Genomic DNA, 21,759 nt, shown 5'->3' on the forward strand with positions numbered 1-21,759 from the left:
CTCTTGAAGCTATGTGAGGAAAAACTGGGTCTGACTTGCCCTTCTTGGTTGAGTTTGACACAATTCAATTCTGTGCTTTCGGAACAGGCTGTACAAAAGCTTGCCACTAGGAAACTATGCCATTTGAAAAGGTGGTATTGGACTGTTCTTGGGTTATGGGGGGCTTAACTTACATTATTTTTAAAGAGATTCTGAACTCAGCAATAGGCAATGGACGCCAGGGACTTTTTACAAGCCACGTGGGACAAGGAATTGGATATTGTAGGGTGGAGATGGATAACACATCCCAATATAACTTTATCTGTTGGTGCTAGAGAGCTAACTTAAAAACTATTGCACAAATGGTACCTCACCCCAAGAATGTTGTTCCTTATGTGTCCTAAAACATCTCCTACATGTTGGAGAGGATGCCGACTTGTTGGTACATATGTACACATGTGGTGGGAACACTCTTTTTGGCAAACGTTTTGGGTGAGAGTATTTCAAGAAATTAGCTGCCTCACCAGGCAATGGGTTCAAGTCTCCTTGCAGTTAGCACTGCTAAACTTTTACATCATAGGTTTAGATTTAGAACTGAAACACAAATAATTGCTGGATCACCTACTGCCAGCAGCAAGAACTATTATAACTTGCAAATGGAAGGAGTTTCATTTGGTGACATTAGATCTATGGTATCAGAGAGTATGGCAGATTGCTCTTTTGGAAAAATTAGTGCAAAAATTGAGGGTGACCTATGAGCAGGGGGCAAGGGGCAGGGGACGGGACCACAATCAAATCAGTTTGGTTTTCCATTTATTAACTTTCCAAATGTAGTAAAACACAGCTGCTCACCTCCGTCAGCATATGCTCACCTTTGAGCATACTAAATGTTTTTTGTTCCTCCTTGATATCTTTATGCACCTAAGAGGAGGAAGAAGAGAAGTTGACAGCTTGTTTGCTTGCTTGCTTGCTTGTTTGTTTGTTTGTTTGTTTGTTTGTTTGTTTGTTTGTTTACTGAGCAGTACTGCTGTGCTGAACTCTGAGACAATATATTTCCACTTCTCTATGCAGCTACTTTCTGTGTACTGACAACTCACCTTATCTGCACAGCTATGCAAAACTGTGGTGGCAGGGATGGGTGGAAGTGGTGTGGGGTTTCACCCATACTGCCATTTGGTTCATGAATTCTAGTCACGGATGCGAGAGGTTTTTTTCCCTTTTGTCCCACAGCTTTCCCCTGGAAAACCTGCTGTTTACTGCCAAATCAGAGCAAACATCAATCAGGTTTCCTGCAGATTGGTGTTTGCTCTTATTCAGTGGAAAGCAGTGGGTTTTCCCTGGGAAAGCAGAGGGATAAAGGGAAAACCTCTTCAATCTGTGCCTAGGTGATGTGTCACCCTTTCAGCCTCCACTATATTTCGCACATGGCAATAGCACAATTCGCAATCCAAACCCTAAAGCATCTTCCACTTCTGTGCAATGGCCAGGTGCACTGCAGTTAACAAAATGGTTAGCAAAATTAATAATCATAATAATGTGTGTGAATATGAGAATTCTCATATGCAGATCCTCTCTCAATGACAGCAGAAAAACTACACCAGCTAAAATCCTATTTTCTACCCTTAATAGAATTTATTTAATTGTTATGAAATTACAAAGCATTTCACAATATACGTATTATTACAGTAACCCGTGCAACTGATCTGGAAAGCAATTCAGAATTAATTTTCTCTGTGTTGAAGATGGAGGTTGAAGCTGGAGAATGGAGGCTTGCCAAACACAACATAATGAATTCATGACTGAGGTGAGATTTGTCCCAGGGACCTCCTGGCGCACATAGCTATAGTGAGTGTTAGCCCAAAGGTCCCTTGGTCAAATTTCCTCTCAGGCATAAATTCATTATGTAGTCCTAGACACACTACAGTAGCTCAATTTATTAAAACAAGTGCTATGACCTGAGCTATGACCTCCCTTTACATATCTATTAAAGTCACAGAGATTCTGTTCCACACTGATTTTCAAAGACGTACATTCACCCCTACAGTTCTGTGTTTTGACCGAAAGTATCTCCGCATCTCGTCAACAGTGGAACATTTGCTAGGTTCCGTGCATGACCATCTTGATGAAGAAAAATAGACTGAGGTCCGTTAAGCTCTTGCCTAATTTAGATTTTTGTCAAACTCCTTTTTGGCAGGTCTTTATCACTTGTTGTGTTTCCCCCCCCCCCAGATACTTGCATGTAATGGAAACGCCGTGGGTTTCTGTCTTTGCAATATCTGTTCTGAACTTCAATGAAAGATGTTTATGCTGCATTTGCTGTTATGGCAACAGCATCCGAGTCTTAAAAATGACACTACGGAAATAAAGGGCCCTTATGTGTCAAGGTTGCTATGGAAACCCTTTTTCTAAAAGCAACCTGTTCAGGACAGCCAGTTAATAGTGTCACACACACTTTAGGAAGTATCCATAGTATGGCCTGGTTCTGAATGACTGTGAACTGGTCTCAGGAGTGCAGAAGCCAGCGGCCCTTTCAGAGACATAGAAGATTACTGTGTTGACTGAGGAGCAAGAGCTGCCTTCCCATTGGCGGTTAGTCGACCATTAGCACAAGCAACCTGCAACAAGGCAAGACGGTTGAAAGACTAACATTTTATTATTTATTTAACTTATTACTTTTATCTCCCACCCTTTCTCGCACAGTAGCAAACAGCTAATAGTTTCAAGGCTGCCAAGAACAGTTATCATTGAGCCATCAAACGCCTGGGTGGAAACACAAATGTTTTAAAATTCCTCCTGAATGTTAATCAAGAGGAAGACATGTGCCACAGAGGGCATTCCACTAATAAGGAACCACAACCAAACAGGTCCTGTCATAGGGCAGTGCTATGTAGCTGGGCAGCTCCTAGTGGATAATGCAGGTTTCAGTATAGGGGAACAATGGGGTTTCAGTGGTGGTGGTGGTAGGCAAACTTCACGAAGAGGTTCAAACTCTTGTCCTTTGATATATTTGGGATGCAACTGCCAAAAGGTAGTTGTTCCAGTCCAATGGAGCTTGCACTGAGCAGCCAAGACTGTGCACACAGAGCCTTCTTTTAAGAGCTAAATGCTTGTAGACCACTTGCTGGTGGTGGTGGTGGTGGGGTGTGTGTGTGTGTGTGTGTGTGTGTGTGTGACTGTGGCAGCAATTGCAACCTATAGATTAGTAGAGATATTTCTACTAATTTCTAGTGGATAGATAATACTGGTTGAATGAGCAAACAGCAACAGATTTCAGCATAAATATGGCCTCTACAGTGGAAACGCCATATCTCAACTATCAAGAGACTTTCACATCAAATATTAGAGGGTAGTGCTTTGAGTAGGCAGCATAGAATATTTCTCACACAGGCTTTCTGTGGTAATTAGACATGGTTCCTCAGTGCACCTGAACTGTGCTAACTGCATAAGCCTTGGACTGAGTCTATGTTGTCCCTGCCGCTGCCACCAATCTGTCCTCATGGCAGAAGGGACAGCATAAGTGAAGCCAGCTCTAGCTGGGCTGTCTACACAACACAAGCTGCCATGTTGGCACAAGTGTCTTCCAAACCACATTGCATACTCAACTAATTCTTCTTCTTCTTCTTCTTCTTCTTCTTTTTCTTCTTCTTCTTCTTCTTCTTCTTCTTCTTCTTCTGGAACCTCCTGAACTTTTGGTGTAGTGCTGAAAGCTCAAACCACAAGCAGCAGATTCTCCCATTCATACTGATCATTTGTGTATATAAACAAACAGAACTCTCCTTTTAAACTGAGTTCAATAAATCAGCAAATCTCATCCAACTTAAGTGGAACTTTAAAATAATCATCAAAACCCACTAACTACTACCTACGAAGCTATCTCAAGGGTAAACTGTGGGAAAGGACAGCTTTCTGTTATGACCAGTGTGTGTGTGTGTGTGTGTGTGTGGCACAGTCTTAATTTAAAACAATGGGATTCTTCTTGCATGTACAGTACCCAAAGTTTATTCTCACTGCTTTTGTTTAGAATAAAGCTATCTCATCCCTTCTGTTATGTTGCATACTGCTTTTAATTGTGAGAATGGCTGGTGGTCGTTGCCAATGTTCCCATTCAGATGTTGGTGCCTAAAACCCTTTAACGATTAAAGGTACAGAAGCCCTACTATCTTATAAACCAGGAGTGAGGACCCCCCTTTTCACCCCAAGGTCCACATTGCTTTATGGTCAACCTTCCGGGTACTGCTTGTCAGTGGAGACTAGGGCCAAAAAGGGTGTGGCCTGGAGTGGAGGGAGAGACTTAAGGACCAGAAAAAGAGGTGACCAGACCTGAGGGTTCCTACCCCTGCTTTAAACACATGGAGGTTGCAATCCTATGTCAGTTCCATGTGAATATATCTATTGATTCCAGTGGGGGATAAGCATGCATAGGGTCATGTTGCAGAAAGTTCTTTTTCAATTTGAGTCATGACTTGGATCACCTCATGCATGCAGGACATCATGTAGCAGACGACAGCAAGGGCTCTATTTTCCATACACCACCATCAAATGGGATCAGATCCTGAAAGGTGATGCCCACACATCGAAATTCTGGCTCCGTACATGAATCTCCTGTACAGGCCTTAGATTAATGTGTTTTAGCAATTGGCAAATAACACATGAAAATAGAAGTGCTAATGAGCATGTGAAGGCTTTGGCCACTGAGAATAGTTACTGTTACACAGTATAAATTTATTTTGTCAAATCATCAAGCGGAGAAACAGACTCCTTTCTATGGTCTAGCTCTTGCAAAGAGGAAACCTGTGACTGGACTGGACTACTTCAGATTGCATTTTTCTGTTTCCAGGAAAACCACCTCAGCAGTGACTGTGGAAGAAAAATGCACATGAGGATTCATCAAACATCTGCCTCACTCAAAATAAGCCATTGCTTATCCTTTCTACCCCAAATTCAGCATGGACCGTTCTCAAATTTACCTCTCCTACTCTACCAAGTTTCAAAGCAGTCAGCGGAAACATTTTTGAGCTTTAAGCTGCAGAATCTACTCACTCCCCACCTGATTTCTCATTATAATGGTGGGGTGAGATTCAGTAGACTTACCTGCAATTATTAACACAGAGCCATGTCTGTGGCCTTATAATTCAATGACTTTACTAAATGGTGTGATCTCATGCCACTCTAAACCAATCAATCTCCACGATGCTGCAGCACCTTTTCTCTGCGCTAACAAGGCAAAAAGAACAAATGGTTTGCAGATGTACATGGTGAGGCTGTCAAATAAGGCCAGCAAATGAAAAACTCGTTATCTGTGTACTGACAAGGTTTCCAATTTGTTCATATATATATATATACAAATGGGAAGAGAATGTAAGTGCATGGAACATAATGGTGAAAAATTAAATCGTAAGTTCTATGGCAGCTGCAGAGAAAGAGAAGCTCTGAACAAGTCAGAGGTTTAAATCAAATCATTTTGGCACAGTGCTGCAAAATTCCTGCAGTAGGAGCAGACACAAACCCTCCAAAGTGGAGATGGGGAGTAGTGGTCACCATGGGCATGTTGGCATTCCTCAGCTGGCTTTGGAATGCCTCACATCACTGCTACTTATGGAGGGGGGAGAAGCAAGGCAGTGAGGAATGCAATGCGGCACGGGCACAATGTCATGAGCATCAGATTGCCCCCATGCCCACACCATGCTGAGCTCCCCGCTGCCTTGCCCCTCTCCCTCTTGGTAACTGGCAGCAACTTGCAGCATTGGGAAATCAAGTGAGCAACCCTGCCTTGCTGGATGCTACTGCTTCAAGATGTTAACGGACTACAATTCCCATCATCCAGGAGCACTGACCATGCTGGCTGGGGCTGATGGGAGTTGGAGTCCGGCAACATCTGGTGGGCTTTAGATTCCCCAGTTAGATTCTAAGCTGACTATTTTAGAGTATTAGGTGCACAAACAGGATACTGGAACCTATATATTAAAAGGCAGCAGCCTTCAAGTTGCTGCTTAGGTGTTCGTACTTCGCCATCTGGGTCAGGCTGCAAGGAGCTTTATTTCAGAATTTTTCAGCCTGAGAAATCTTTCACATGGAAACCTGTTAAGTATTAGTGCTACTGGAAACACCATGCAGTGATATAGAGGCTTAAAATTAAAACAAAATAAGATACAGCTCAAGCTCAGTAGTGTTACTTATTTTGACCACATACTGACTCTATTGAGAAGGTATCAAATGAGATGCAGACAGCACTGTAGTGATGAAGCAGTTGCAGAGCTAGAAAAGATTGGAGCTGGAAACAGTAAGTAGAAAGTTTAACCACCTAACCAGATTTTTTTCTTGGGGTTAGCACAAGGTACCAACCACCGATGGTATTGCTTTGTGGGTCTAGGATTAGACCTATGACAAGCTTGCTACTTGCAGGCACAAATATCCAGCCATCCAGCCATCCAAGCAAGCAACCAAGCAAGCATGCGGTGTTCTTACAGTTTAATAACACAAATGATCCAGCCAAAAGCATTCAAAGAAGGTGTGAAGGACTGGTGTTGGGTATGTGGTTTGGGGGGGGCAGATCAAAACAGCCTGGAGAGCTGCATTTGTCTCCTGCCCTTGAGGTTTCCCATTCCTGCCACAAGCTGTTTGAGAACATAATAAAGAAGGCTCCAAATAAGGTATCATCCAGGCTTCAAAAAAATTATTTTTCATCTTAAAAGAAATGGACCTGAAAACCATGTACAAACCAAGGAAAGAGCCTACACTATCCAGAACTTTTCCACCTGGAAAGCAGGTTAAAGAGGTAGATCTGAAAGAGCAGCCAGGATTTGTTGCTAGTCAGTGAAAAAAAAACTGAGGATTTTTTTTATATTAAAAAACAACTGGAGTAAATGAGACAGAAAAGAGATCAAGATGAAACATATGCAAGAGTTTCTTGAAGATGGTAAAAGGCAGCTGTCCCAAAGCCATATCTCAAGTACCATGGAAATATAAAGGCTTCCAGAACAGCAAAGAAGTATTAAGAGCAGGAAAAGCCTGGTGCTCTTAGGATAAAAGACTTGCACTCTAAAACCACTGGGTCCAGGCAGGCATGTTTTGCAAAAATCCACACAGCACATTTGGGCACAATATTATACCAAAGGACATTTGGCATAGTATAGTGACCTGGTAGAAGTGCTCAGATAAAAAAATATAATGTCCACCAAAAGTCAATGACATTTTGAGACATCCTTAATATGTCATCGGAACAAAGTGCAACCTATTTGTTCACATGAGAAAAACCACCACTTGCTCACTGCAGACGTCTAGCTGGTATCCAGAGATACAGCAATCAGGTACAAGGAGGCAACTTTACCAAGTCAGTTCTCGAAACAAGGCATGATACATGAGATGAATTTATATCTAACTATGCTCCTTTGCATTTGCCAGAAAGTGAGGCTTTCTAACAGACACGTTCACAGGCCCACACTTTCCACATTCAAATAGACGTCCTGAGAAGTATGCACTGATGATAAAACATTATTAAAAGCAGTGCCATTGATATATGTACCTAAGCTTGTACAGCTACAGAAAGATGGCAACTGCATCCCAGAAGGCAGCCCAGTCGACACACACATTGCTCTTGCTACATCAAAGCACTATTTTTAGAGTTTATTATTATGCTTTGGGTAATTTGTATGCTTTTCCATTGAAATAATATGTTTAGAGCCTTCAGATCCGAGCAGGACAATAAGCCAAAATTACTTAAATAAATTCAATATTGCCAAGTACTGTGCTGGAACTTGCCCAGGACGAAGCCTTACAATCTGATTTAACCCCCAAATGCAAAACAGAACTGAAATGAAGAGGTAAAACAAGATATAGATGCCAAGGACAATACCTAGATTAATCTGTACAAAATCAGAACAAAACTACCTTGATATTCAGGAGGAAATTATTTTCAGAAACTGCTGACCTAAATGTATAGGAAGGCCAAGCAGGATTATTTTTGAAGAAAACATTGAAATATGTCAGTCTTTCTATAGGCTATATTTTAAAGGTCAAAAGTGCATGCACAAAACAAGATTAGGAGAGCGTTTCATTTTTTTCCTAAACTTAATCAGTGAAGTAAAGCAAACAGGGACCAAACTGAAAATGACGTCCATTGTGAGTCCACTATGCATTGTGATCCTATGTATGTTATCTACAAAGCTAGGTCCACTGTGTTCAGTAGGGCTCACTTCCAAAAAAAATTGTGCATAGGATTGCAGCCTGAGCTAATTTGGAATGCATGCTATATTGTGTCAGTGAAGATAAAGTCCATCATAGGGTTGCTAGGAAATTTCTTCATCAGATCTGGGAAAGCATTCACATTGCACACAACCAGGAAAAAGATAAAAGTTTCTAGAACCGTCTTTTGATAGGAATTATTTGCATTTTCCCTTACAAATGCATTTTATTAAAAGGATGCTGCTTACCCTCTCATTTAGAGCACCACATTGTTTGAACTTGTTCTTAATCAGTAAATTAATAGATCCAATCTCATGGAGCTGTCTGTTTTCTTGTTTTATGGCCAGTGCCTTTCCAGAGGGAAGAGCAATGACAGTTGCCAAGCAACAGAAAAATCCAGACTGACAAACAATCATTCTACATACAGGTCAGTTGTGTTTGCAAGTGCACCAAAAATATGCTGGAATTTTACATCTCATGAATTATGCATGGGCAACATTAAGGATGATGTACTTTATGAGGACAGCTTGATCAAATATGAATCAGTCTTTCAAAAAAAAAATTCCTCTTAATTTAAGAAGAGTGAAGTGATTGAACATGAATCTGGGATGTGACATGAGCAAAATTAAGATCACTCTGTTTTGACCACTGACTGCCTTTTAAGCGCACTTTAAAATCTGCCGCCTGAGGTGAGCCACCTCCCACTGCTAAAGATAGGGATGGCCCTGGATTCCCATAGGACCAACAATCTTCCAAATGTTTTCTTAAGCCAGGATGCTGAAGGCTGCAGTGCAAGACATGATACTATGGATGCACAATACAATGACCATCAAAGCTAAAACAGCTGAGAGGCTACTCATGGCTAACTAACTAATGGAGACGCCTGGACTTCCTGAAGCATCACCCTGTGGCAGGGCCATGCAGGCCTGTCTTGTTCCACTCCTCCACAGTTGCCACTGGCAGCTTCAGCAAGAGAGACCACCTATTTTATATATTTGAGGTATTATAGCCCACCTTTCACTTATACACATTACCACGGTGGGGTACAGAATGTATGTCAAATAATAAAAATACACAAAAATAAATTACACATCCCATGCAAAAAATAAAAAAACAGAGGCAGATAAATAAACCAAGCAAGCACGAGCATGTGAGGCACCTTTTCATGATATCATAATGTGAGGTGAGTGCTTAATAGCCATCTTCATAACCTTAACTGTGAGGTGCTGCAAAGTATTAGGCACCTCGGACCTGAACAGACATTTTCTAAACAGAAAATTGTTTATGTTATGCTTGAACGTGTTGAAACTAGCTGCAAAGTCAAACTAAACGGGATACTATCTGGTGACAGACATACACCACAGAGGACTGGCTTTATCAGTAACCTTCATGCTTCCTGAATAAACCCAGTGAGACTTGACTGACTGTTCCTAGAAATTTCATACCCCTCTCTCAAATTACTGAAGCTTTCCCAACAATTATTCCTTATTCCGCTTTTTCTAGGCAATGGTCCACAATTTAAATCTGTGTCTGAGACTTAATCATTATTGTTGTTGTTATTATTAGCCAGAACTTGCATTCACAAAAACTTGTCTCTTTGAATGCTTCAAATCGAACGGCAAACATCAAATTCGACACTTTCTCTGATTCAGCTGTTAAAGACGTGGGTTTTCATGAGGAAAGCTTGGGGGGGGGCCCTCACACACACACTGGACACAGAGTGCTAATGCACAGACCTCTGCTTGGAAAGGGTGGGACAAAAGGTAAATGTTGATTTATTTCCTTCCTTCCTTCCTTCCTTCCTTCCTTCCTTCCTTCCTTCCTTCCTTCCTTCCTTCTTCTTTAAGTCCACAATCAATTCCTATTCAGCTGTGTGTCTCTCACTTGGAATATGAGAAATGAAAGTATTTCCAACTTGCAACTTGTATTGATTTTACCTGGAAGAGTTGTTAAATTTAAGGCATTGTCAATAATACATATGACACAGATGAGAAATCAAGCACATTTTGATAGGTGTCATTGATTGTACGACCTGCAGAGCTCATGTATGTCATTGAGTGTAGTTTTATATTGTTCATGTTGAAATAACAGATGCACAACAGTCAACGGATAGCTTAAGCTCCCAGGGAAGACTAGCTCCTGAAACAACAAAGGCTCTGTAGTTGATTGAGGGTACAGAAGGATGAAGAGTGTGAAGCTACAATGGAGTAATCAAACTCATACCAGTTTGCTTGTGTGTGATGGGAGAAAATCAATTCAGGCAAACACTGCATTATTAGCAGAATCTAACCATGGGTGAAAGTTGCAAAAGTTACATTGCGGGCCCAAGCCACAGTATGCATGCAACCAGTGCTGGTGCAGAGCCAGGAAATGATGAACATTGGGTGAAAATCAGTGAAAACAGGCCCCAAACTTCATTGATTACTGATGTAAACAGGGCTCTGATGGAAGCATTGGTATGAATCCATTATCGACCAATCTGCTGCTAACTGATTACTTGACTGGGTGGATTCTGAGTTGAGGGTCAACCCATCAAATCAGGGCATCCACCAGGACCACCACTCTGGAAGGGTGCTATGGCCCATTGGCCCCCATGTAAAGCTCCTAGACGAAACACCCCCTCCTGGACCCCTTTAACTGGGTACCTAATAGACTAAGGATCCAACCGAATGCCTAACCTGCTACCCAAGCTGGCCTACCCCAACAGCCGACTTAAATTACTTATTGGCGGACCTAAACTGAGAACTGCATCTGCCAGGGCTGCCCTGTGGCCACGCCTCCCCACCTAATCCCACTGGCCACTTTAATGATAACCTCCCACCAGGCGACAGCCGTGCGGGACTGCAAGCCGCCTCTCCTCCCCAGGCACAGGCTGGGTAAGCAGCTATTCCCAGCAGTTGTGTAGGCTGCAATAGACAACCTGAATGAAGTTTCACAGATTGAGTTTAGGCCCACCAGGATGAGTAAGGAAGACTTATTACAGAAATTCTCCTTCCTGGTCAGGTTATATACATGTGGGGTGCTTTGCAGAAACAGGGACCCCAAACGCTCTTTCCTTAGCACCCTAGTCATAACCCTTACCTTAGGTCTGGGTGTCAGGGTGGGGAACATCTGGCTGTGGGCCAAAGGTGGCCCTCCAGTTTCCTCTCTCTAGTTCACATTCCTCTTTAGTGCTTTCCCCTGCTTATAGGTTGGAAAGATGGGATGGGTGTGTGTGTGGTGTGGTGTGTGAAATTCTTGGTCCCTGCAAGACTGAAACATATCTACTGTACAAAGGTAAGAATGACATATATGCCTTTGGCCCCACCCGCCACAGGTATACAGCATCCCCTGGAAGGTGGCCTACAAGGGGATGGAGCCATTGGGCTCATAAGGGTTCTCTCTTCACTTCATTTCCTTTTGCTAGAAACTTGTGAGCAAGAACTCTAGGTGAATGCTATTCACGCATGCTCACGACGCACACACACACTGCCCTACCAGGCATACTAAGTCTTTTTCTTTTCTGTTCTAAGCAACACTTTATTGCAAAGGCTTGAGGGATCAGAAAAGAAAGAACTGTATGGCTGAAGAACAAGGGTCTTCTGGTAGAGGCTATCCATTATCTTAAATGTTCTGGCATCTTGGCAATCTAGCACTGTAATAACTGCGTGGTAACAAGAGCAGAGACTCAAAACCAATTACTTTCTTGAAAATTGTGTGCCACCCCAACTATCACTACTCAAAATTGAGTATGTCACATAGTGATTTGAGGAAGGCTGAATGAAAAGTATGAAAATACCATAACATCACCGCACATCCAGTTATAATCTGATCCATCATTGTGAGAAGAAAGATAATCTTTATACCCATAGCCATTTGCTCCATTGCTTAAGACATTTAAGCTGCATTTCTTTGAGTTCTATCATGTCCTCTAATCAGTCCTAAAAATGCCCTAAGCAACCTTCCATTGTCTCTTTAATCTAAGCAACTACAGTCCTCTTTTTGGCATTTCTACTGTAAGCTATTTGGCTCAAGAAACTTCCTATGTTATGTTTTCCTTGTTGGTAGCCAAAGATAATTACAATAAACATAGTTTGGGTTTAACCACATTCTTCTGTTTTTGCTCAAACCTTTATCTACAATAAAGATATTGTAGTATAGTGAGATATCTTTTCTACGGAGCTCAGGCTGGTTACAGCATTCACTCAGCCCCCTGAAGATAAAAGCTTACAGTACAGTCCTATAGATATCTAGTGCTTTTTTCTGGGGGGATTCAGGAGGACACATACCCCTAAAAATTTTGTGAATCTAAATTGGCATCATTGAGGGGGAGTATTTCAATATGAGTAGGAAAATGAGAGTACCCCTAAACATTTTTTTTTGAAGGGAAAAAAGCAACTGTACATATCCACTCATAAGAAGGTCCTATTGAGTCCAGTGGATTTACAGGCAGGTAAGTGAGCATAGGATTGCAGTCTTAGTAACTTAATTCTAATCAGTAATAAATAAGTAAACTGATACAAGCCAGCAGACTATGTGTTGCATTCAACAAACATTGTTTCGAATAGATTCACTGAAATAAATGGTCATGGACTAAGTTACGCCATTAATTTCAATGGGGTCTACTCTGAGTAAAACATTGAACAGAATCTGGACTCCAGGGACATCCATACAATTACATTCAAAGGACTCTTATACCCCTTTAACAGTCATGGCTTCCCCTCCCCCTCCCCCAAGAATCCTGGGAGCTGCAATTTGTGAAGGATCCAGACCTCATGGACCTATACCTACAGACCTACTCTCAGCACCCTTAACAAAATTCCCAGGATTCTCCATAACTGTTAAAAGTAGTATAAGAGCACTTTAAACATACGGTGTGGATGAAGTTGGGGCACACAAACAACAGAGAGCCAGGCAACACTGTTTTTGGTAAGATGCAGCATTAGGTAGTAAAAAGAAAAGAAAAGAAAAGAAACCTGAACTCATCAGTGGGTATGCAAAGTTTGTGCACTAAACTTGAAGGCAGTAATATGTGAGGTATAAAATGGCAAGTGGTGGTGAATATTACGGTGGAAATGCATTCTCCTGTAAATTAAATGAAAGAGCTCTTTACGCTAGTTTAAATGGCTGTTTAAGTGCCCAGTTTAATTGAAAATGAGACCATTTGCAGAGAAGATATATAGTCAGTCAGTAGAACATAAGACTCTTCATCTCAGGATCATAGGTTTCAGCCCCACATTGGATTCCTGCATTGCAGGGGGTTGGACTAGATGACCCTTGTGGTCCTTTACAACTCTACAATTCTAGGATTCCAAGACCATTGGTCCATATAGTTCAGTAATAGCGAAACTGAGCAGCAGTAGTCTCCAGAGTGTCAGCCTTTCCTAGCTCTGCCTAGGAGATACCAAATAGCAAACCTGGAACCTTTCGCATGTAAAGCGTCTGCTCTACTGCTAAGCTACTATCTGACATGACCACTGATGGGGCATTCTTTAACTAATAATCAAGAAACGCCTTACACAAAAATTAACTCTTTATTTACCTCTGGTTTGGTCAGAGAACATCATATCAGTTAAGCTTTCAAAGCCCATGCTGATGTAGGCATTCGACGAACCAAAATTACTGCAGACGTTCCTTCAAGGGGAAGGTTGCGGGAAAACCATTCCTTCCAAGTCACTAATCTTCGTAAAGTTCTGAAACACTTTCCCCAGAGCTAAGCACAATCACTTGATAAGATGCCAGAGGACACTTTATCACACAGGCAGTGAAGCAAGATGAAAAATACAGGATGCAAAAGTTGATATTGATGACCAATGTGAACATACATAGCAAGAGTCGTATCTGGCTTTACTACTAAGGGTGTTAGGCTGACTCAGAAATTTACAGTTTGTTTTTTTATTTTTTTAAGCTGCTTAAATAATAGTTGTATAGTTTAAATGAATTTGTGTCAGTGGGTCTGATAAATGTACAACAGTGTGCAGGGCAAACCAATCAAAAATGTTGCCAAATTCCTTGGCTTTATATCAGGGTGCTTCATATTTTTGCAGTGCTGAATTGAGCCCATTTGGAGTGGCCATCCTGAGAGAAGCTCCAGGTTTAATTTAATGTTGGCATTCAAGGTAGTCAGAGTAGTAGTAGTAGTAGTAGTAGTAACAACAACAACAACAACAACAACAACAACAACAACCTTTACTGACTGTGGTATTGGATTTAGTGCACAGGTGTCCCTCTTCCCAGCTCTCCTGATTCAGCTGGCCTCCCATTGGCCACCACTGGAGTGACGCAAGCATAGCTTTGAGAGCCCTTCTGCCTCTTGAATTTTCAAGCGGGAATTTTCAAGAGTTTGTTTGTTTTTAAAAACAAGGAGTGATGAGCCCATGCTTATCTCTCTAGGAAGGAAGTTTCAAAAGTGTAGGGCCACCACTGAGAAAGCCCTGTCTTTAGTATTTGCAGCCTAACAGCTCTTGCTGGTATGCCAAGGAAGTTGGGCTTCTGGCCCTGGTTTAAATACTTTGATATGTTCATACAGGTGCAGGCAGTCCACCAGATAAATGGGTCCAATGCACTCATTCCCAGATAAGAATATGCATAGTCAAAACCAACAACAACAACAATAAATCCTGAAAAAGCCATATTTTTTTCCTGGCTCAGAAAATATTGTCCATTTTAGCTTACCAAGTGTTGGCATAGTAACACATGCCACAAACTGCCCTGATATGGTTCCTCATCTGAAATACTACTACTCTACTCTAAGACTTTTAAAATGTTGTTTTCATCATCCCCCTGGTCAATTATATTTCAGTGTTATTTTTAACTAAATGGAGATGGGCATGTACTCACTAACGATAAGTAACTGGAGGTATACTGTCTCTCATTGAGTTGCAGCACCACATAATTATATGTAGTCTCCTTCTGCCACCTGCTTTCTTCTTTTCCTTCTTCTTTTCCTTCTCTTTCTCCTGTGAGAAACTCCATAGTTGTGAAGAGAAGTGCTGCAAACCCAAAAGGGGGAAAGTCAGGCAAGCAAAGCAATATTGCCAAGGCTAGTAGAAAGTGTCTAGTTACAAGAAGAGTTGAGAGGCAGACAAATAACAGGATATGGCCGGCAGAATAAATAGAAAGAGGCTAGTCTTAAGGAGTTTCCATGACTCACTGCTGGGACACACACACTAAAGCGGCACACAGGAATGATTCAAAAGGATGCAAGGAAAATGGATGTGGAAGAAATAAAATAAAATTTTAAAAAAGGGAGGAGGACAAAAGCTTTGTAGGGCTGAGTAGACAGGGAAATGGATGAGATGGAATGATGTCATGGAGAGATACCTTTCTTGGCTAGACATGTGGAAAATTGAGGCACACAGATTATAGCTCTGTTTATGATCCTCTGCCAGCAAGTACTTGTTTACAGCATAGAGGGTTAAGAAAAGATGACAGCTGATCCTTAATGTGACAGGAACGTTATTTCACAGCAAGTCCTGGATGGGCCTGGCAATGGGATCAGGTTTGATAGAAACAGAGGCATGAAAAGATTTTGTTTCGATGTAATAGGCCAAGTAAAAAAGAGCAGATTTATTTCAGAGCAAGGAAACGGTGGGGGGAGAAACTGTTCTCCGGTCTGAGTCGTAAGGACTGGTGAGGCACAAAACACCCTCCATATGGAGGCCGCTTTAAAATTGCTGCCTGAGGCATTGTCTCAGCTGGCTTGCTACACAGATTGAGGATCAGAGTGCAGTTGCTTGCTGCACAGATAAGATTTTCTTAGTATGACCATGAACCTCCCACCACACCCGACACAGACAGACAGACAGACACACACACACTCAACAGGAGTGTGGGGAAGACTCCGACCCAAATGGAAAGTCATTGCATGCAAATAGCTCATATGCAGAGACGGTTGCTGAAGGAACCAGTTTAAAATGGCCTCCAGGTGGCGTCTCTTTCCTTTGCACTTCACTGAGGAGAACAGAGTGACTGCTAACACCATACAGAAATAATGTAAGGTTTTTTGTGGGTTTTTTTAAAAAGAGAGAAATTAGTTTTCACTCTCCCCAGGAGCTGATGTCAGAACAATTCTTAGCCTTCAGTAGCTACATAAGTGTCTGAAATTAAACAAGCAGATAGTTTTGATGGAACAGATGTCCCCATGGCAATACAAGGATATCTTGCTCACTAAGGAGTGAAGGGAATGAACAGATGAGAAAGATTCACAGTATTCCCTGACAGTACTCAAGGTACACTGTGTATCTTTAGAAGCAGGCTGTAAAGGGTACACATGGGTGGAGGAACAGTGTCACCATTGCAGGATTCGTAAGTAACGTGAGACAAGTTTGTTTTGAGAGTCAAATGAGGACAGCAATGGAAGGCAGGGTGAGGTGGGGAAAATCCCTCCTTGTTATTTTTAGTAGCAATGCTGTTTGGTATGGTTGATGCAGACAAGAAACACCATTTCAGAAATGGTCGATTTTAAAAATCCAAAACCATCGATTTTCATGGCCTAGATTTCCATTAAATAGAAGAAATCTCAATCCAGCAAGAGGGACCCACAGTGGACTTCTGTGTACATTGCTGATTTCCATCCGTTTCCCACTGAGATGGATGCTTTTTTAAAAAAAATAAAGATTTTCCAAGTCTTGTCACTGGAAAGTATGGCATGTTGTGACATAGTGGCACTCCCATTGAGGCATTTCATTCAAAGTGAAGAAGGAAAACTGCAAGGTGGCTCTTCTATTGCCTGAAGCAGCAGCCATGTTTTTTGCTGTGGAAGAAATTGAGGAACCATCTGTCACCTCATCAGGATGGTAAACCCATCCTCCATGGGAAGTATATGATTTTGGCAATTTTTGTCCAGCCACAAAACTGATGAAAATGTCTCAGCCAAATACTTCAATCCTGCTTTAATTATGACATTGCTCCTGCTGTGTTGTTGTTGTTTTTAAAGGGTAGCATCACAGATTCACAGGACTGCATGTACCAAGAATTTATTCATTCCAGTATCTGAACAAGGCAAAATCATCCACACACCAGTGCCACACAGATGCAGAATCTATCCAGATTAACAGTTTTTCATATTTGCATGCAAACACATAATACAGTGCTGCAAAGGGAGGGGAGTCCATACTAGGTCATGAACTAGCTGGATGTGGAGGGATGGCGGGAGTCACAGCTGGGGAAACCCCCAAGGGAAGAAGGCTCAGAGCCAGGGGGTTGGTGGTGGGACAATTGATGAGTGTCAGAAGGAGAATAGGGAGCAGACTGGGAGGAGGAGTTGTCGGAATCTGAAGAGGTAGCAGGGTTTAATAAGCAGGAAGGGTCTGTGAACAGAGATCAGTCCAGAACCAGAGGATGGAGAGGAGCAGGGTCAAGAGGCAGAGATGAAGCAGCCTGCTGAATAAGCACCTCCCCTGCTGTGACCAGCTCCCCCCCCCTTGTCTTCCAGAACCAGAAGAGGTAGAACAGGGCAGAGCAAAGACAGACAAGGCGTTGGAGTCTCAGATTGCTTAGGAAGGAGACTTAGGGAGCTGTGGGAAGGTGAGGACCATCAGTCCTTGCAACTCGCCTCATTGGGCAATAGTTACCAGGAAGAGTTGCTGTGCTCACTAGGCCTGGCCTCCTGAGCGTTTTGTTTTCTTTCAATAAAGAGAGTTAACTTCACTGACACTCTCTTTGAATAAAGCGAGTTAACTTCGTATCTGAAGAAGTGTGCATGCACACGAAAGCTCATACCAAGAACAACTCAATTGGTCTCTAAGGTGCTACTGGAAAGAATTTTCCTATTTGTTTCACTGACACTGTGTGAGTTATTGCTAACCTGCACTTAACACCTGCCCTGACATCTGGGTGATTGCACTCTTCTTCCTATGATAGTTCCACACACACACTACACGAGAGTTTTTAATGCAACCTAGACAGATGTCTCACCATCCTCTTTATTATAAGAACGGCAAGAACAACACCTGGTGTCAATATTTGAATACTTGTAAGGATGGACAAATCAGTCTATTTCCAGCCTGTGCCCCTTTTGCATCTGTTCATTCTAAATTCATCCCATGCTGTTTCTGCGTCATCTGCACATGTTAAAAAAAAAAACCCACCCAAAACATCACTTAAATCTTTATTTAAATATATTTCTAGACATATTTTACCTCAGACGGCATCTTTCTAAAATATATTTCATATCCATTTCAAGACCTTAAAAAGAAAAAGAAGCTAAGAACTGCATCGCAACGTTCAGAAAAGTATGGAATCCAACTGTTAGCCACATTCCAATCTGCTCATTAGTATGTAAGTGCAGATCAGGTCAATTTGCATTAGAATTCATGGCAGTCAAATGCCTCAAGCACCCCTAGGTGCCCACACCACAGCAGAGGATTCATCTTCCCTTCACATCCAGGTGGAGAGGGCAAGCGGGTGAAAGACTAGCAGCTGCCTCTTTCCTTCCCTAGAGGATGATTGCAGGTGGAAGCAACAGGGAAAAGCCTGTATTGTACTGACAGGCAATCAACAAGAAGGAATGGCTGGGTCTGGGCTGCCAGGAGAAAATGGCAGCACTGCTATAATGCAGGGTGGGGGTGGGGGTGGGGAGCAGCATCCACTAGATTGCTTCACTAATGGATGAAGGTTCCCTCAAGGTTGCAGGGCCAGGTGAGACAGTGACTCGTTATAAAACCTGGGTGGACTGGAGGCCATCAATGGCGAGCTTTAACTTTCAAATTTCAGTGGCACCTTATGTGACGCTAAAATTCAGTAGTTCTCTCCCCCCACCACCACCACTTTTGCACTCCATTCTACAGCATTGTTGTGGCACCGCCCTGCAGCACAGTGCCCAGTGCAAATCTACATTTTCTTTAGAACAGGGGTCACCAAACTTTTTCATCAGTCCACTGTCCCTCAGACCTTGTGGGGGGCTGGACTATATTTTGAAAAAAAATATGAACGAATTCCTATGCCCCACAAATAACCCAGAGATGCATTTTAAATAAAAGGACACATTCTACTCATGTAAAAACACGCTGATTCCCAGACTGGTCCACGGGCCAGATTGAGAAGGGCGATTGGGCCATATCTGGCCCCCGGGCCTTAGTTTGGAGACCCCTGTTTTAGAACCATGACTCTACCTACAGGGTGGGGCCAATTCGTATTTCCTTTTCTTCAATCTGTCTCCATGTAGCAATGGCAGGCTTTAAGCTTTTCAGACAGGCCTCTATTGTTGCACATGCATGTATTTGCATAAGGGCCCTTCTGACATACCCTAGCCATCTGCCTGAATCTAAGAAAATGAGGAAGGTTGAGGTGCATTATATGACCTGCACCAGAACAAGGGGCAGCCACAAACAGAGCTAGGGAGACCGCTTGCAGTAGTTTTAGATCAATCAATCATTCAATCTTTATTGCAGTTGGTGAATGTGGCTGTTGTCAAACTGGCATCTGTTCAGAGCTGCTCTGAGTCACCTGGTGACTTGCTGCAATTCATGGTGAGTTCTGCACCTATTTTCCTTGAAAAATAACACTGTGTGGAGCACATAGTGGAACAGAAAGAATATAGTAGACTCAGTGTTTTAAAAGGACCTTATGAATGTGGAAAAAATATGAATATATAATAGAAGATAAGCTTAGAGTTTGCTGCAAGTTTATATATTATGTAAGAAGTAAAATTATGATACACAATAATTCTCCCAAGAAAGGGATTTGATTTGTTTATGGTTCAAACAAAACATTCACTGAAAAATATTCTTGTGAACAAATTTATATTAAAATATTATTATTATTATTATTATTATTATTATTATTATTATTATTATTATTAAAGTTAGCTACTAATGATGACCGAAAAACAGAAAGCGTTTACTGGAATGTTTTTTAAGCATTGTCAAATGGATCATGGACCTTAGTAAAGTGCACAAAAGACAAACAACACTTTGACTGGGTAATAAATAGGTTTTCAAAGTAGATAACAGGGTGCTCTTTAATTCTAAAAAATCCTTAAAATATATACAAAATATACATAAGAAGAGTTTGGATTTGATATCCCGCTTTTCACTACCCGAAGGAGTCTCAAGCGGCTAACATTCTCCTTTCCCTTCCTCCCCCACATAGGCCCAAGACGTTTTGCTGCCTGAGCTGGAGTAGCAAATGGCACCCAAGTCAAGGTGCATAGTTCCCTCAAGGCTCAAGCTATTCTGGCATGTAAGGCAGAAAACCCCACAAGCCCCTGTCCAGTAAAAATGTATAGTCATATATTACTATAAGCTTCGGGTGCCACAGTTTGTGGATGCAAGTCACCCATAATGCTTGAATTTAGCAAAAGTTATAATTAATTAAAGTTTGACTAAACTGTGCCAAACATGGAAACCCCTGGATTCATCTTATGGTAAAGAACCAAGCCAACTTGGCAGAGATTGCTGAGGATGGGTCATTGGAGGAACAAAGGCTGATGGTGGCCAGTCATTAATCCATCAAGGAAACCATTAAGAGGATGAAGATGTACCAGGCAAGGAGGGGTGGTGCCCCTTCTCCAGCTGTGTGTTAGTGGGCAGAGACCAAAAGGGTTTGGGATTTCAGTCTGGATTCCATAGGCTGGAGTATCACTGGGTTAGCAGCGAGAGTGGGGGGAAGGCAGAGAGAATACCATGTGAACTGTGACAGGAGTATGGCTGAGTCCTTTGTTTTTAGACCCAAGCCTGCTGTGCCTGTAGAAAGGAGGGGTAGGACCCTCTGTACAGGTGTAATGCTGGGATTCCCTTCCATCTAGGCTTTATGTTGCATTATGTGTGTAAACAAACCATGTATTATAAAACACCACAGTCTCCACTGTGCCTCATTTTTCCAACATAGACCCTGGGTTTAGCACACATGGGAACCCTGGAGATTGGTGTGGCATGTAACAGCATATACAGAGTGGGACCCTCTTTGAGTGAGGCGAGGCAGTGAATAGGCTACTCCAAGGGAGACATGTTGGTAGGGAGTGTTGCTATAAGGCAATTCGGTTGGTTCAGTCAGTTGGATGTCTGTTTTCTTTACCCAAGTATTTGGTTAAATAAGAAGTGCTTATGTCGCCCTCCGCTGCAATTTGTTTTGTTTGTTTTATTACGCAGTTGTCAATTTGTTTCTTATTTACTGAACAGGCAGGTAGAAAAACAGGTTTTACCTTGAGACGCTGTTGGGATGCCATAAAAACATAAACAGGGCCTTGCAGGATTAGACCAAGGCTTATCCATTTCTGCATCTTTTCCTCCCAACAGAGGCCAGCCAGATGCTTTTTAGGAGCCCATAAGAAGGTGATGAGTGTGATGACATTCTCCCGCTCATGTTGCCCAGCGACTGGAATTCTGAAGTATGTAGGCTGCATCTGATCCGGGAGGGTGGAATACAGCTGGCATGGTTGTAGCTATACTTGCTAATGGGCTGCTTACTCCTTGCTGGGTCACAAGCTGTGCAGACCCGTTAACGTGAAGCACATGGAACTGCATGTGTTGCATGGTACCCTTGCAAAGCTTTAATATCAAAGCTTTCAACGTATAAAGACAGAACAGAGAATCAGGAATGTCAGGAAGGTCTGCAGCTGAATCATAATTTCTGTATCAAACGAGACTTCATGAAATATTTGGATTCTATAGCACATGG

The sequence above is a fragment of the Lacerta agilis genome, chromosome 3 (assembly GCF_009819535.1).
Source record: "Lacerta agilis isolate rLacAgi1 chromosome 3, rLacAgi1.pri, whole genome shotgun sequence".
Classification (NCBI taxonomy): Eukaryota; Metazoa; Chordata; class Lepidosauria; order Squamata; family Lacertidae; genus Lacerta; species Lacerta agilis.